Below are 15,150 nucleotides of genomic sequence, written 5' to 3'. Positions count from 1 at the left end.
GGGCTGTGAGGTCGCTATAAAAGCTATGGTCAAATACTCTCATTCGGTCAGGTAAGACTAGCCCAAAGAATTAGAAGTGGGTGCTGTTGACTAACAGCTTCTTTCTATGATATATGTGTTTGTGTGTGTGTGTGTTTTTCTTATAGCAAAGCCACAAAGGGCTATCTGCTCAGCCCACCGAGGGGAATCGAGCCCCTGATTTTAGCGTTGTAAATCCGGAGACATACTGCTGTACTAGCCGGGGGCATTCTATGATATCAAAAGTATTTTTGTAATTACCCTCCCCATCCCTCCACTACGTGAGCGACGATATTATAATCGGGAACAAGTATGTCTCTTTGTATTTCCATAAGTGTATCTCGAAAACTCATAGACCGATGTATCCGTATCTTTTACACAAAATGGAATTCAACATGAGACAGTCCCTTCCAAATTTGATTCGAATCAAAATACGGATCCGTATTCTGGATCACCTTGACGAATCTTCTATATTAGGGAGGCATTTTTGCAGTTTTGGGTTAATAGCTCATGACCAAATTTGAATCACATTAAGGATGACATTCTTCATCACACCACAAAACTCTATGGGGATAGTTTACCATAGTTTTCGAAGGTGAAATATGAGTTATCCAATATAAATGCATGCTTTACTATAGCATCCATGGTGACAATTGTGATTTCTTTTAAAGCAATGAATGGGTCCTGTGTAGTAGCCTCTTTTCCTTTCATCCTATGTTGTGTCCTATGATTCTCAAACAACATTTTATCTACTTATATTAGGATATGAGTAACTTGTACTTACTACGCGTTCACTCCTGCCTCTTTTCTTAGCATACGGTCTGGCATGGCCAAGTGCGTAAGGCGTGCGACTCGTAATCCGAGGGTCGCGGGTTCGCGCCCGCGTCGCGCTAAACATGCTCGCCCTCCCAGGCGTGGGGGCGTATAATGTGACGGTCAATCCCACTATTCGTTGGTAAAAGAGTAGCCCAAGAGTTGGCGGTGGGTGGTGATGACTAGCTGCCTTCCCTCTAGTCTTACACTGCTAAATTAGGGACGGCTAACACAGATAGCTCTCTAGTAGCTTTGTGCGAAATTCCAAAACAAACAATCTTAGCATACAAAATCTTGTGCCTCTTAATTTCACACACAAGAACTAATACGACTGAGATCACGTGTGCTCTAAAGTCTTTTTTGAAATTCTTTTCTGAAATATGCTAGTATTATGTTGGTTACAATGTCTTTCCTTAAAACTAAATGGAATAGTATATATATATATATTATTTTGTCACATGCATATGATGTTTCCCAATTTTACAACATGATTATGATAAGAGTTTGCCAAATTCTCATCAAACAGCTCTGGGTACTCTGGTTAATCGCGAATACTGATAAGTAGAAGATGGATAAATATGATAAACATTTAGTTAGAAAAATGCTGTTGTTCAAGAGCAAAGTTTCGTAATGGCTGCCTGCGTTTTATTTACCACAAGGAAATGAACTCCAGATATTAGCTTTCCGTTGAAAGACGGAGGGAAGACAGTTAAAAAATGAATAACACGCAAGTATGTTGGTCTCTGTCAACAGTGTAATAAATGTTTATTTGTTTTCTAGCGCTATTTTTCTAACTTAAAGCAGTATACTTGCGCTCCTGATGTTTACTTTTCCGTTATGCGGTAAAAAAATCGTCAGTATATTTAAAATACAGAATCTTGGTAAAACAAATTGGCCCCAGGTGGCTCGGTCGTACGAATATTGCTAAAATCTGGTTTTCCCTCCATTTGCACCACACAACTAATGCTTGTTATCGAAACTTCAAACGTAGAAAAGCAATACATTTGGACGTAAGAATGTGGGAAGACCAAACGCTCAAACAACTAAAAAAGTTAAGGTTTCATACAAGTAAAGCCTCATAACTACTGCACGTGAAAGTTTGATCAACGTGTGCGTTTGGAACAATGTAAATTCAAATTCCTTGGGAATTGTAACTCAACAAAATACGAGGACATGTAGTCATCGCACGTGACAAGAGGAACAGGTATACAATTCGTACGTTGTAGTTACTTATAAACGTAGGTAGACTTTGAAGCAAATGAATCTAGTGTTTGAAATCTCAAACCTTTCAGTGCAACTAAAGTGTTAAATTTAAATATCGAACACCCTTTGTTTTAATTTATGCTTTTAACGTAAGGACAATAACATTAAGAAAGCTGAAACAAAACATGTTTTTACTTAAGTTATTGAGTTAATAACTGATTTTCTTTTATTCACTAGATATTTCACACATAAACTAGATCCTTAACTCGATTCTTACCATTAATTAGGATCTTACATATATTTGTAAAACTAAAGTTATAAACAAATGTATTGCAATATTTATTGACTTATATCTTCTTTTCTCCAAGCGATAATATAGTTTACATAAAAAAAAACCATAAAGTTCATATAAAGTTATTTATCTTTATATAATATTAAATCAAAGCTTAAAAGTAAATAAAATAAAAATGTATATATTTTCGTTGTTAAATTTGTTTTAAAGCAAATAATTGGTATTTTGTTGAAAAAACGAAGTTGAAACGGGCATCAAATAGTTATTTCAAAGTGACAGTTGAGGAGAAAGTTGTAGAGGACTAATCTACAAAAGTGGACAGCGTTTCGAAAGACTTGTTTTTAGCTTCATAGCTTGCACCACTTTTTGTAGGGTTTATATAGTGTAACTGAGAAGATGTAAGTAGGACGTGATTGGCTGGTGGTTTTTGTTATGACTGATGGAATTAGTGAATATTTCATCAATTGTAGCCACATATATCTGAGTTCCAGGCCTGAGATAGAAATACTTTTTGGTTTTACTTGTTTTTTCAGAGTTTATTTAAGCTAGTGTCTGTAATTGCCCAAGTTTGCTTTATATCCAATCAACATGATATGTTATTCCAAGACACCTCTTGTTTCTTCAGTCTTTTGCAGTCTATATGTGATTTTATTCTTACCCTAAAATGTCTTTCCAGAATTTCCAATCTGGCATGTTTATAGAACATGGTAGTTCATTTATGACGTGTTTTTTGTTGTTTTTTTAGTTAATCGTCAGATTTTTCTTTAATTTTGAAAAGGACAAATCTGTTTGTTCTTTAAAATTTCCAGCTGGTATTAATTTTGAACTTTTTGGTTACTTATTTGAACTTCTCAGTCAAGTTTTGCACAGACAGGAGGTAAATAGTGTTGATATCATTTCTATTCGCTGATGTATCAATTTGTATATTTGTATGTTCAGCATAATAGTTAAGAAATTAGACGAGTGTCTTTTCTATTTTAAACACTGTGTGATGTGTCGGCGTTCGGTATTTTTAAAAGCGTTTTCATTGAAGATGAATTTCATAGATGAATAATAAGACTTGAAATGTAAGTGTTTATCACTGTAAGTTATTTCCCTGGTATATGATTGGAGTAAGTTTGTCATTTTGACTGCTGATGAAAATGTTAAGGAATGGCAGGCTGCTGTCTACGAATTAAAGTGTTGTAATCTTTCACAGTTACAGGGTCATATAACGAATGTGTCGTCAATGTAGCATCTGGGAAATCTCGCTTCCTTGTATATATAGAAGATTCTTTATTTAGAACCGTTCATGAAAAGCTGTGCTAAAACTCGAGAGTATTGTGATGTTAAGGCAAGGTAATCTATTCGTTGAAAAAACATTGTTATATTGAAAATATGTGAATTGTAGACAAAGCTTCTATCTTTGTATCAGTTCTGCATGCATGAGAATTATTGTTCGTTCTTCATCACGAAGAAATTACCTAAATCATCTGTAAAAGAGTATTATTTTTGTTATTCCCACATGCTAGAAAGATAGTAAGTAAACAAATGTTGTAAATATGACCCAGTATTAATGGCATAAGTAAAATAGAATAGCTCGATAAAATGTAAAAAAAGAAAGAAACGAAATCAGTAAAACTTGTAAAGATGTCGTTTTCATAAACAGTTATAAAAATGAATGAGATTAGATACGAAAAAAAGTTAAAATTTAACAGTCTTGAAAGCACTCCATGAAAGGGGAAAAATACTTCATATCATCGTCATCAGCTTTAATGAAATAAATAAGCTAAATTTATTCTAGATGTCATAATTACATTTGATAGTTTGTTTTGTTTTGATTCGTAAGAAAATAATAAACAAATAAGTTGTTGTAACGACTTGGAAATTTTTAGTACTAAAATATGAATTTTTAGAGTATAGGTATCTTAATGTGTAGCTTTGTGTGTTTAACAACAAACGAATTAAAATTATGACAAAATATATTGTATAGATGCTGCTATCTGTTGGCGAGTATAGAGATAGACTGTTATAAGTATTCTATCATTTGTCGTTTTCCCCCTTTTTATGGAAGTAGTATTTGTTTGTTTGGTATGGATCATAAAGTCACACAATGGGTTATCTGTGTTTCGTCAACCTTAGGTATCGAAACCCGATTTTTAGCGTTATGAGTCTACTGATTTATCGCTAAGTCAGTGGTAGTGTGGGGCAATTAAATAATTTGCTTTCTGCAGTGGTGATTTTACTTATCAGCTGTTGGTGAAAACATGAGAAGTCTATTATTGATCAAAATGGTTCAGCAACAGAGTAGTTAAAAGTTGGTTAGACTGTTCTAGCAAAATTCCCGCCATCTTTTGTTGTATATGAGAATCACCGGGGATGTGTGTGTGGGGGGGGATATCAAATATGAAATAAACAGATATAAAACAAAAGGAGAATTTATTTATTTGATATTTTCTATTTTCACTTTAATTCTTGCTGTTATATCCTAAGCATAACGAGAAAAATGGTTTTCTATTTTGTCACTTTCCCAAATTTTAATTTCTCATGAGCTTCGGTTCGGTCTTCTTCCTCGCTTACGTCATTCATTACTTTAATTTCTCCCACCACTTTTTCTACTTTTTCCCTCTTCCTACCTTTTGAAGACAACAACTAATTAATTTAATATGTTACAAGTGATGAAATAGATATTAAAATTCTCATGCTCTGTCTTTTTATTCAAATGCTGGAATGGCCTTTAAAATAGTGGTAATATTACTGTTTGATCTTCATTTTTTAGTTATTGCATTTCTCTGTTCGCTTGAATATTTTACATAATATGGAGAACGTATATTGCTGTGTCACGCTACAAGACTTCTAAAGATAGGCGTTTCCTGATTCTGTTCTACAACTTTAGCTTCATATCTTGGTATAACTCATAAATCCTCATTATCTTTCTTTTCTAGTCTTAAATTCCATACAGTGAGTCCCTTATACCTCTTGTTTCTCATTATCACATGAGAGTATTATAATATGGTTGAATTATCCAGATGGAACGCTGAAACTGAGATTAGAAGATTGTTGAGAGTAGAAGATGCCAACATGGCTAAAATGTTTCTTTTATATGTCCATATGTGACAAATATTAGGTTGAGGAATAATTCGTGAGCGTTTTTAAATAATTTCATTCAAGCATTACATGCAAGACTATACAATACTTCAATGCATGAACACATTACACCCAAAACATTTATTATGATACTTTATTTCATGTAATACCTAGGTATATAGTATGCATTGTTTTAAACGAAATTGCAAGAAATTAAATGCGAAAAGCAGATGGTGTCGAAAATGCTCGATTTTGTCCACTTGACATTCCATTTAATGAGCTGAAAATGAAAGCAAAAAAGACATATGAAAATCAAACACACCATCTATTAGAGCAAAAAATTATCTACCAAATGACATGAAATATTTTGCGAAAGCGTTTCATTTATGAATATATTTTTTTAACTTGAAAAAACACTCACGAACTATTCCTCAACCCATACATGCTGGCATCTTTGTTTATGAACTTATCGAAATATTGAATTAATGAGAAACTATAGCTCCAAATAGGTAAGTTGTGTCCGTTTTTTACAATTCAGAGTACATATATGTAACGAGACCGACTGTACAAGGACCTACACCCTTGTGCAAATTAATTGAAATAAGACGAAAAATTACGATTTTTTTCAATTTTTGGCGTTTTATTTCTGAGAATCCAAAAATTACTCACAAATTAATACATGATATGACCGCCTTTATTTTTCAAAAGATCATTAATCCGCTTTGGCACCGAGTCCACGAGTTGACTGTAATCTTTACTAATTTTTGGATCGCGGTACCACACCTCAATTATGGCCTCAATTAGCTTATCTTTCGTAGTACAGTCTTTTCCCCGAAGTCTTTCTTTACAAATCGCCCAAAGATTTTCAATAGGACTTAAGTCCGGAGAGTTTCCAGGCTAGTCCAGCACCTTTATTCCCGTTGTAGTAATAAAATTCTTCACAAGTTTCGATGTGTGGCACGGAGCCAGATTTTGCTGAAAAATGTCATTTCCATCTGGAAATCTCTTTTTCAATTGTGGAACGATTCTTCTCTGCAAAACTTCGATGTACTATGGTCCTCGCAACATGCCTTCTACGACATGTAAGCCTCCGACGCCATAGTACAGTGGAGCGCCATTAAGCCGCGGACCAGTAAACCGCGAAATCGCTTAAGCCGTTGTAGCAAGTCTTGTGAGCGATGTGAGCGAGGATTATCGCGGCTCACCGCTAATTTAAGAACGTGTAAAAACGCGGCTTACGAATTTAATCCTGGCTTTATAACTTCAAGGGAATATTTAAAAAGGATTTGCTTTAATTTGGGAAATAAATAAAATATATTACAATAGAAATCGACCGTTAATCTACCTTATCCGCTCTCTATGTCAGCTTTATGGAGGCCGCCATTGTAACCAAATCACACCTCTCCATACATTAAAGTTAATCCGCGGTAAATCCGTAAAAAAAGTGATAAATAATTAAGGTATTATTTTTAATTCGATAATCCGATATAATGATCACGCAATGGCCCGGATGAGGCTCCTCGGCGGAGCTGTTGGCGACTTCGGCTTTTCAATCACAAAGGTTTAAGCCGCGGTTAAGCAGGTTGACCCCCCAAATACCGCGGCTTAACGGCGCTCCACTGTAGCTGAAAAAGCCCCAAAACATCTTCTTCAAGGGATGTTTTGCGAACTGATTGATGTGAGATTCTCGAAGTTTCTCACCTGAAGATCTGCAAACATGCAGACTTCTTTGACCCTGTACAAAGAAACGAGTCTAGTCACTGAATAACATCTTCCTTCATTGTTCTTGCGTCCAGTTCTTGTATTTCAGACCCCATTGATCCCGTTTTTTCTTCATTGAGTTGGTAAGAAGTTGTTTTTTGACTGGTCTCCTTGTCCTACTAACGCAATTTCGAATGACGTAATATTTCTCAGAATTTCGTCATATATCCCAAAAATAGATCGACCGTACTGCAAAACACAGCTAATGACGCCGTCTGTGTGAAAAAATGACTATTAAAGGAAATCAGCGGGTCCAGCGAGCCTACACCGGCCGCCATGCTGAAAATATTGTAAAATGACCATTTGTTTCAATTAATTTGCACAAGGGTGTATGCATGTCTATTTATTCCCTTATATTTGTGTTTTTGAGCTTAGTATTTCTTAAATCAGCGTTCATTGTTAGTCAACAAGATAAATTTCCTGGAACGCAAACTGATTACACTGCCACTCCCCTCCTCCAATGGCATAGCGGTATGTCTGCGGATTTACAACGCTAGAAACCGGGTTTCGATACCTGTTGTGGGCAGAATTCAGATAACCTATTTTGTAGCTCTGTGTTTAATTACAGACAAACTTATCACACAGGACGTAAGTCTACTGACTAATTATGTTTCATTGAGGTTTTAGATCCTCTGCTCATTACTATTGAATATATTGGAGGAGTTTCAAATTGGAATATACTGCATGGTTAAAGAAGAGCTTTGAACATTTCTCACCAGCGGGTGTTAGAAAATATTTTCTTATATTTTCCGATCTTAAAGAAAAATTACAATACTACGTTATGGAGCCAACATTCACCCTTTAGCGAAAAGCGTATGAGCGTCCACGGGAAGAGGATTGCAGTGTTTCTGAGTGCATAATATGCCAAGTCAAAACATCACTATTCGTCAACGTGGAAGACACTCTGTGTAGTGGAACAGAGCAGAGGCTTACAACTGTTACAATTAATGCAAAGGAAAGACAGAAATACAATGATAGTAATTACATCGACGTTTGTAAGAGCTTGAAGAAGTTGCATCTGATCTGAGATCGTTCTGAAATCAAATAACGTCGTGCACGCTATTTCTACATCACATATTCCAAGAAGTCATTTTATGGCGATGCCATCATCAATATTCTTCATCTAGAGAGAATGTCCTAACTTTTAATATATGTTAGAAGCTTCTACTATGAATGGTCCCTATCTTCAAAATGTTAAAAATATTATTCAGTACGTCAACTGTCTTGAGTTCGATCTTCCAACGTACTAACCAGTCTCTGGATGTTCTGACTCACAGTTTAGACATCTCGTTTACCAAACAGATGGAAGTTGGTTAGGAAATGTAAAATACATCGCATTCTTTTTGGAAGTTCCCTTGAAAGCTAGTAGCAATATCTTTTTGTTACTTCCTTGTGGTTAAGTATTGTTTTCTATTTAGTCTCATTGAATAGTTGGCTATACGTTGCACCTGTGATCAGGCGATACATTTTATTTTTTGGTGTTTTCATCCACTCTTACAATAGTGAGAGAGGTTCGAAATGACGTAATGAAATTTTTCTAGGGGCACCATTTGTGGATAGTGCAATAGTCTACTCTGATAGGTGATGTGCTGTTTACGCGTTTAGGTAAATATAAAAATATAAGTGATTCTTCTCAGAAGTTTTGTAAATATTTATATATGCTTTATGGCAGTGAAATAAGGAAAAAGAATACCAAATATTCGAACACAGAAAGAATGTTTCTTTTACCTTGACTCTAACACGTGTTGTTTTCTATACTACTTGTTTATGTCCAAACTTTACCACTTTTAGTTTATAATTGTGAATATGTATGTAAAAGTAATTACTGGAATATATATTTAAACATTAAAGTTCAGAGTGTTAAACCGAAAATAACAAAATTATCTGATTTATCACAATTCTTGGTTATAAGAAAAGTCCCACAGTTGACATAGCAGTATGTCTGTGGACTTATCCCGCTAGAAACTAGGTTTCGATACCCGTGGTGGGTAGAGCACAGATAGCTTTTTGTGTAGCTTTGTGTTTTATTCAAACAAACAAACAAACAAACAAACCCTTCTTGGCCTGTTCACATGTTTTTGACTTTTTTGCAATAAGTCGGATACGAAGATTCGTTGCTTAATTACCAAAAGAAGCAAGGTGAAATGAAACGCGAGATAGTAAGGACAAAACACTAAGCATGAGGCAGGAGTTTTATATCTTTAGTTACAAAAGATTCCACTATAATTTTACATATGGCAAAATTCAACAGTTAATCCATTATTCCGCCGTATGAAAAAAATAAGGTAACAGATAATACTAACAACCACTTCATTTAAACGCAACTAAATAAATGATTAAATTAATTTAAAAACTAATAGAGAAAGAAGAAAATAACAAAATAAACAAAAATACATGTTTACCTGAAATTAATAAGTGATACGAAAATATCTTGTTAGGCATATAAAGGTCGAGAAGATCTACAGAACCGTATAAGAATGTGAAGCTTGCAAGATTTTGTTTATTTTGAAATTTCGCACAAAGCTACACGAGGGCTATCTGCGCTAGCCGTCCCTAATTTATCAGTGTAAGACTAGAGGGAAGGCAGCTAGTCATCACCACCTACCACCAACTCTTGGGCTACTCTTTTACCAATGAATAGTGGGGTTGACCGTCACATTATAATGTCCCCACGGCTGAAAGGGCGAGCATGTTTGGTGGGATGGGGATTCAAACCTGCGACCCTCGGATTACAAGTCGAACGCTTTAACCCACCTGGCCAAAGCTCGCGACAAAAACTTATTCTTTTTTTGGTACATAATGACTTTCATAGAAACGTATTCTGTTGTGGTAGTCTGTGAAAGGACTAGGTGAAGGGAAAATGTATTATTGTTTTATTCTTCAATTGCTTTCTCATAATTTTTTTTATAAATGTCTTGTTTAATGATTGATTCCAAAATATATTTATAACAGACTGACAATCATTTGTGTTACTATATTTCACTGCAGGAGCTGTGTGTAATTGAAATCATATAATAAATGTAAGAAGTAAACAAGTCTGATAACATTACCAAACTTTAGGGAACTCAAAACGGAAGATAAATAACGAATTCGATTTCTTCTGGCTCCGAGGATTTTCAGGATATTTGATACGAACAAGTATTAGTTACTTCACCATTTGCATGCTATATTAATATCAAAATTACATAAAGGCTAAGCGCCAAGACGTGAAACCATATAACAGGCAGATCTATCCAAAACAGGCCGAAGTTTTAAAAAAGATAATTATTTTTTACAGTGTAATTAGTTAATCATTCCGAGTTTCGAAAGGGTTAAGGAAAATCTAGACGTTATTTGAACACAAGCTAATCAAAAGAAAACAACCTTTACAACCTGGACCATTATCCAAGTACAAGATTAGCAAAGCATCGCTAAATTATTTATATGTCAATCACTTTTCTCAAAGGACTTATTTCTTCGAAATTCTGCAAGTCGTAAAAAACACTTTTAATCTCTCTAAACGTGTCTAGGCTGTCATAGGAGAATGGCAAAGCTTATGTTTGTCGATACTATCTCAGATATCACGTAGTAATCTCATTGAGACACAAATAGAAAAAACTTAATTTTCGTTTATTCCAAGAAGAGTTTTATTACCTAGACACGTAGAAATAATACCTATATTTATCTGGTAGATGTTTTAACCATTGTTACTTAAAAGCCAAAAACAACATACTGATACTGTTACAGAATTTAGCGGAATTTGAACACTGACATACAGTGACCCCGGTTACTCAACATAAGTCTCTAGAAGCTTACGATGTTAAAAATTAGTTTTTATACTTGTGGTGGGCAAAGGATAGATAGCTCATTGTGTAGCTATGTGCATAATAATAACCAACTAACCAATTGAAATATACTATATTCGGAAAGAGAATAAAGAAAGAAAACTAAAACTGTTCTTTCTAGATCTTTGGATTACCAGACTTCCCAGTTTTAGCTTTATTGTGTGTCTCGACCAGAAACAGTAAAAATATTAAATTTCCCAGTCTCTCTATACCTCAGTGTAGTGTGGTATTTGTCAGTATACACGGCTCATTTAATTATCACGTTGAGAATCACAGGAACAGATCACTCGTTACAGTGTTTCACCCTAACTTGTCACTGGGTAGACGCAGGTACTTAGATTTCAAGAGTTGCCAAATGTAAGAAAAAACAAACAAATTAAAGCAATTAGGCTTTTTTTTCTCTGGGCTTAATACAGCTTAGGGGGCGCTGGTTTTTATTATTTTTTACTGAATGTCTATGGTTTTAAACCGTGATAATAAACATATTATTATTTAGCAAATGATAAAAATGTGGGTTGTTATTATTTAAATTGTTTTACAACTGATACATTGTCACTCTGTGTGGAAAAAAAAGTTTCAGTTTTTTAATCTGGAAATCTTAGTTAACCCTACCGGCACTAGGTGTTACACATTAAGAAACTAGTCATATATGTCTATGTTTCACTATTTGGTCACTGTTAGGCTTAATCAGTTTAAAAACCAACGATTATGGCAGATAATGACACTATACTAAGCCAAATCAAAATGAGCGTAATTGAAATTGTGGTTATTTATAGATGAATAATTTATTTTAATTCTTTAAAATAATGAAACTTCAATGGATTAGTCCAATAAGATATTACGTTCAAAACAATTTAATGCCCTTAAATATTTAAGAAAATAATGGAATTGTAATATTTCAATAGGTCATCTTTCACGTACTGAGTAATGCATTTGGAATTTAGCACAAAGAATAAAACGTGTCAATGGGAAACTCAAGTTGTTTAACGTAAATTACATCATGTTAGTGTTTTTCAGTCGCCGAGTTCAGTCGTAATAATGTCAAACGAAAATGTATTTTGGTTTAATTTTAATATTAGTTTGCGATCTGACAAAAGAGGCTAAACATAAGTATAATAATTAGGGTTATCTGTTTAATATTGACTTACAGAGGACACTTCTACTGAATAAAGGACAGAGTTCTTTTGTATATATATGCTAAGAAAGACACTTCTATGATGATGTATTAATACAATTATATCTGTATGTTTATATATTGTACTTGTTGCAATGCAAATAACAACTGACATTTTAGATTCTGAGACCACGTGATAATGTTAAGTTTTCATTTAACGCGTTTGGTTCTTGAATTTCGCTCAAAGCTACTCGATGACTATCTGCTCTAGCTGTCCCTAACTTAGAAGTGATATACGATAGTGAAGGCAGCTAGTCCACTTCACACGCCGTCAACTCTTGTGTTATTCTGATCAAATAGTAGAACTGACCGACCGTCACATTATAAAACCTTGTCTGAAGACTAATAACACTAAAAACTGAGTTTTGATACATGTGGTTGGCATAGCACAGATATGAGATTGTGTCGCTTCGCGCTTAACAACAAACACACAAAATGATACGAAAGGTTAAACATGTTTGGTGATAGGATTCGAAGCAGTGATTGGTAGTTTGCAAATCGAACGTTCTAATCACCAGGTCATGCTTTACCGCGATCCTATGCTCTTCGTCAAAGGTAACGAGCTTTTAAGTCTGTTAAACAAACAACGCATATTACTAATAACTGGAACTGGTAGCCGATACTATCGCTATCATCAGAAGGTAAGGTTTACGACATGTTTATATTTAGAAGAAAAACATTGAAACTATGAGCTATTTTTATAGTATTAACTCAAGAAGAAATAGATCAAAAATAGTCATGAAGAATAATTTCCACGATAAGCAGTTATTTCAAAATTTGGATTAATCAACCACAGCATTTTTCCTTCATTTATTAATACAATCACGTAGAAAAAAAATACTTGAGAAGCAATATGCAATTTCCGTGTGTATTTCTTGAAAGTTCCTTTTAAAAAAAAACTTAGCATTTACAGGACGTTTCAAATGGCAGGTAAGTTAAGAGACTTGGCACTGAAACATTGTTGAAGTAAACGTTCGAAATGTAAGTGACTAAGCAGCCATAAATAAAATTTGAAGTACTGTAAAAACACTTTATTACAAACTCGAAGTCCATGTTTACATTTTACAGCATTTTGACCCCATGATTAAGGAATCTGTATACAGACACATCTTCAGTTACAAGAGCAGTTGTACTTTATTACTCAGTTTGGACGTATACGAAGGAAGTCTTGTCTTCAACCTATCTTTAAAATATTTTGTTTGTCATTTCTCTATATTCAAACTTGTATTAAGTAAACACGCCAACATCTTTTTTTTAGACGATTATACATAATGTAGAACTGTCTGATAAACAAGCTCTTTCCAACAGATATTACCCAACAAAAATTGTTAATTTTAATGTAATGCTCAAAAATATTGGCCTGTTATGGAAGCCTAGACTGCTGTTTAGAGAATGACCTCATAGGCGCAGTGGGAAGTTTACGGAATTATAACGCTATAAATCGGTTTTCGATATTGGACATAGCATATGTAGCCCATGAGGTAATTTTGTATTTCGCTTTGAAAAAACACCACCACCAAAATAGCATCCGCAAAATCATTTTGCTGTCTTTCAAAATTCCTGGTGCATACTAGAATGATTTATTCTTTTTAATAATAAAGTTAGGAAAACAAACAAGAGTTTTATGTACATGAACTGAAAAAGACACAAAGGCGAAAAATCACTTTAAAATTATTTTATAATTGGTTGGAGTGTATGTAAAGGTTTTTTTTTGTAACTTTATAATCAATAGGTTCGCAAAAATGTAAATTTTAAAGTTTCTTGTAAACCTTTGAAATATAATAAATTTCAGCATATCGAATATTCAGCGAAACTATCCTAAACAGTTTTACTATTTCACCATTTAAATTATTTCACTTTTTTTAAAAATTAATGTGCTGCTTTAACGCACAAAATAAAACCCCCATTGTACTTTTGTTCTAAGAGTATTTTAAGGAACTTAATGTTAGTAAAATATTGATAAGCTATGCTCATATATTTACGATTTTAATGGATATTCTGATATAAAAATACTGTTGCAATAAAGTATGCTTTACTAGTAAGTCGATTTTCTTTTTGTAAAATAATAATTTTCAGTAAATACAAACAAAATATACAGGTAAGTTTCGCAGATACTTTCGCATGATTAATGCAAAATTAACATGACGCATAAAATATGTAAAATTTTCTTTGTTTTATTGTAATATTCTGATGTGGAGGAAAATATTACTGCATAACTGGAATCTCAGGCCCGATATGTACAGGTGGTTAAGGTACTCGATTCGTAATCCGAGGGTCGTGGGTTCGAATCCCCATCATACCAAACATGCTGGCCCTTTCAGCCGTGAGGGCGATTTAATGTGACGGTCAATCCCACTATTCGTTGGTAAAAGAGTAGCCTAAGAGTTGGCAGTGGGTGGTGATGACTAGCTGCTTTGCCTCTAGTCTTACACCGCTAAATTAGGGATGGCTAGCACAGATAGCCCTTGAGTAGCTTTGCGCGATATTCAAAACAAACATTTTCCGTGAATATTTGGCACACTTGTTTGCTCGTAAAAATCTGGAAGCCCATCTTTTATTCCGTTTTAAAACTACTGAAATGTTTTTTCTGATTTTATTTGTTTCTTAATAATAAATTACATCGGAATGAGCAACAAGGGGAAGTTATTCTACAATAAAATGTTCAGGTTTGTGTTAAACTTTGCTTCAAAACTTAAGTCTCTAATTATTTTTCAATCCCCCCGAATGACTCAGCGGCAAGTATCTTAACACTAGAAATCATGTTTCGATACCCGTGTTCGGCGCAGCTCTCTATCTAGTTTTACAGTTAACAGCAACAAAAACTTATTTTGAATAGGAAAAAACTAAAATCATTCTACTGATGGTTGACGTGCGGCTAATTTTATTTTAAATTGTTCTTAAGTAATATTGATGTTTATGTCTCGGTCTTTGTAAGTCTTATCAGATATTGCTGCTTGATTAACTGCGTAGTTATTTAAGAGTGATTGATTTTGTTTGGT

General features: G+C 34.2%; 1 protein-coding gene across 1 annotated transcript in view; it reads left to right on the top strand.

The window, feature by feature from the left end:
* The first annotated feature begins 1,777 nt into the window (after window positions 1-1,777).
* LOC143232478 (muscleblind-like protein 1) overlaps window positions 1,778-15,150 on the top strand; it is a 167,844-nt gene continuing 154,471 nt past the window's right edge. The window contains exon 1 of the mRNA XM_076468009.1: window positions 1,778-2,035. The gene's annotated coding sequence lies outside the window, so the exon portion shown is untranslated. The remainder of the gene's footprint in view (window positions 2,036-15,150) is intronic.

Source organism: Tachypleus tridentatus, chromosome 11 (assembly GCF_004210375.1).
Source record: "Tachypleus tridentatus isolate NWPU-2018 chromosome 11, ASM421037v1, whole genome shotgun sequence".
Classification (NCBI taxonomy): Eukaryota; Metazoa; Arthropoda; class Merostomata; order Xiphosura; family Limulidae; genus Tachypleus; species Tachypleus tridentatus.
This window is presented reverse-complemented; position numbering and strand designations above follow the sequence as displayed.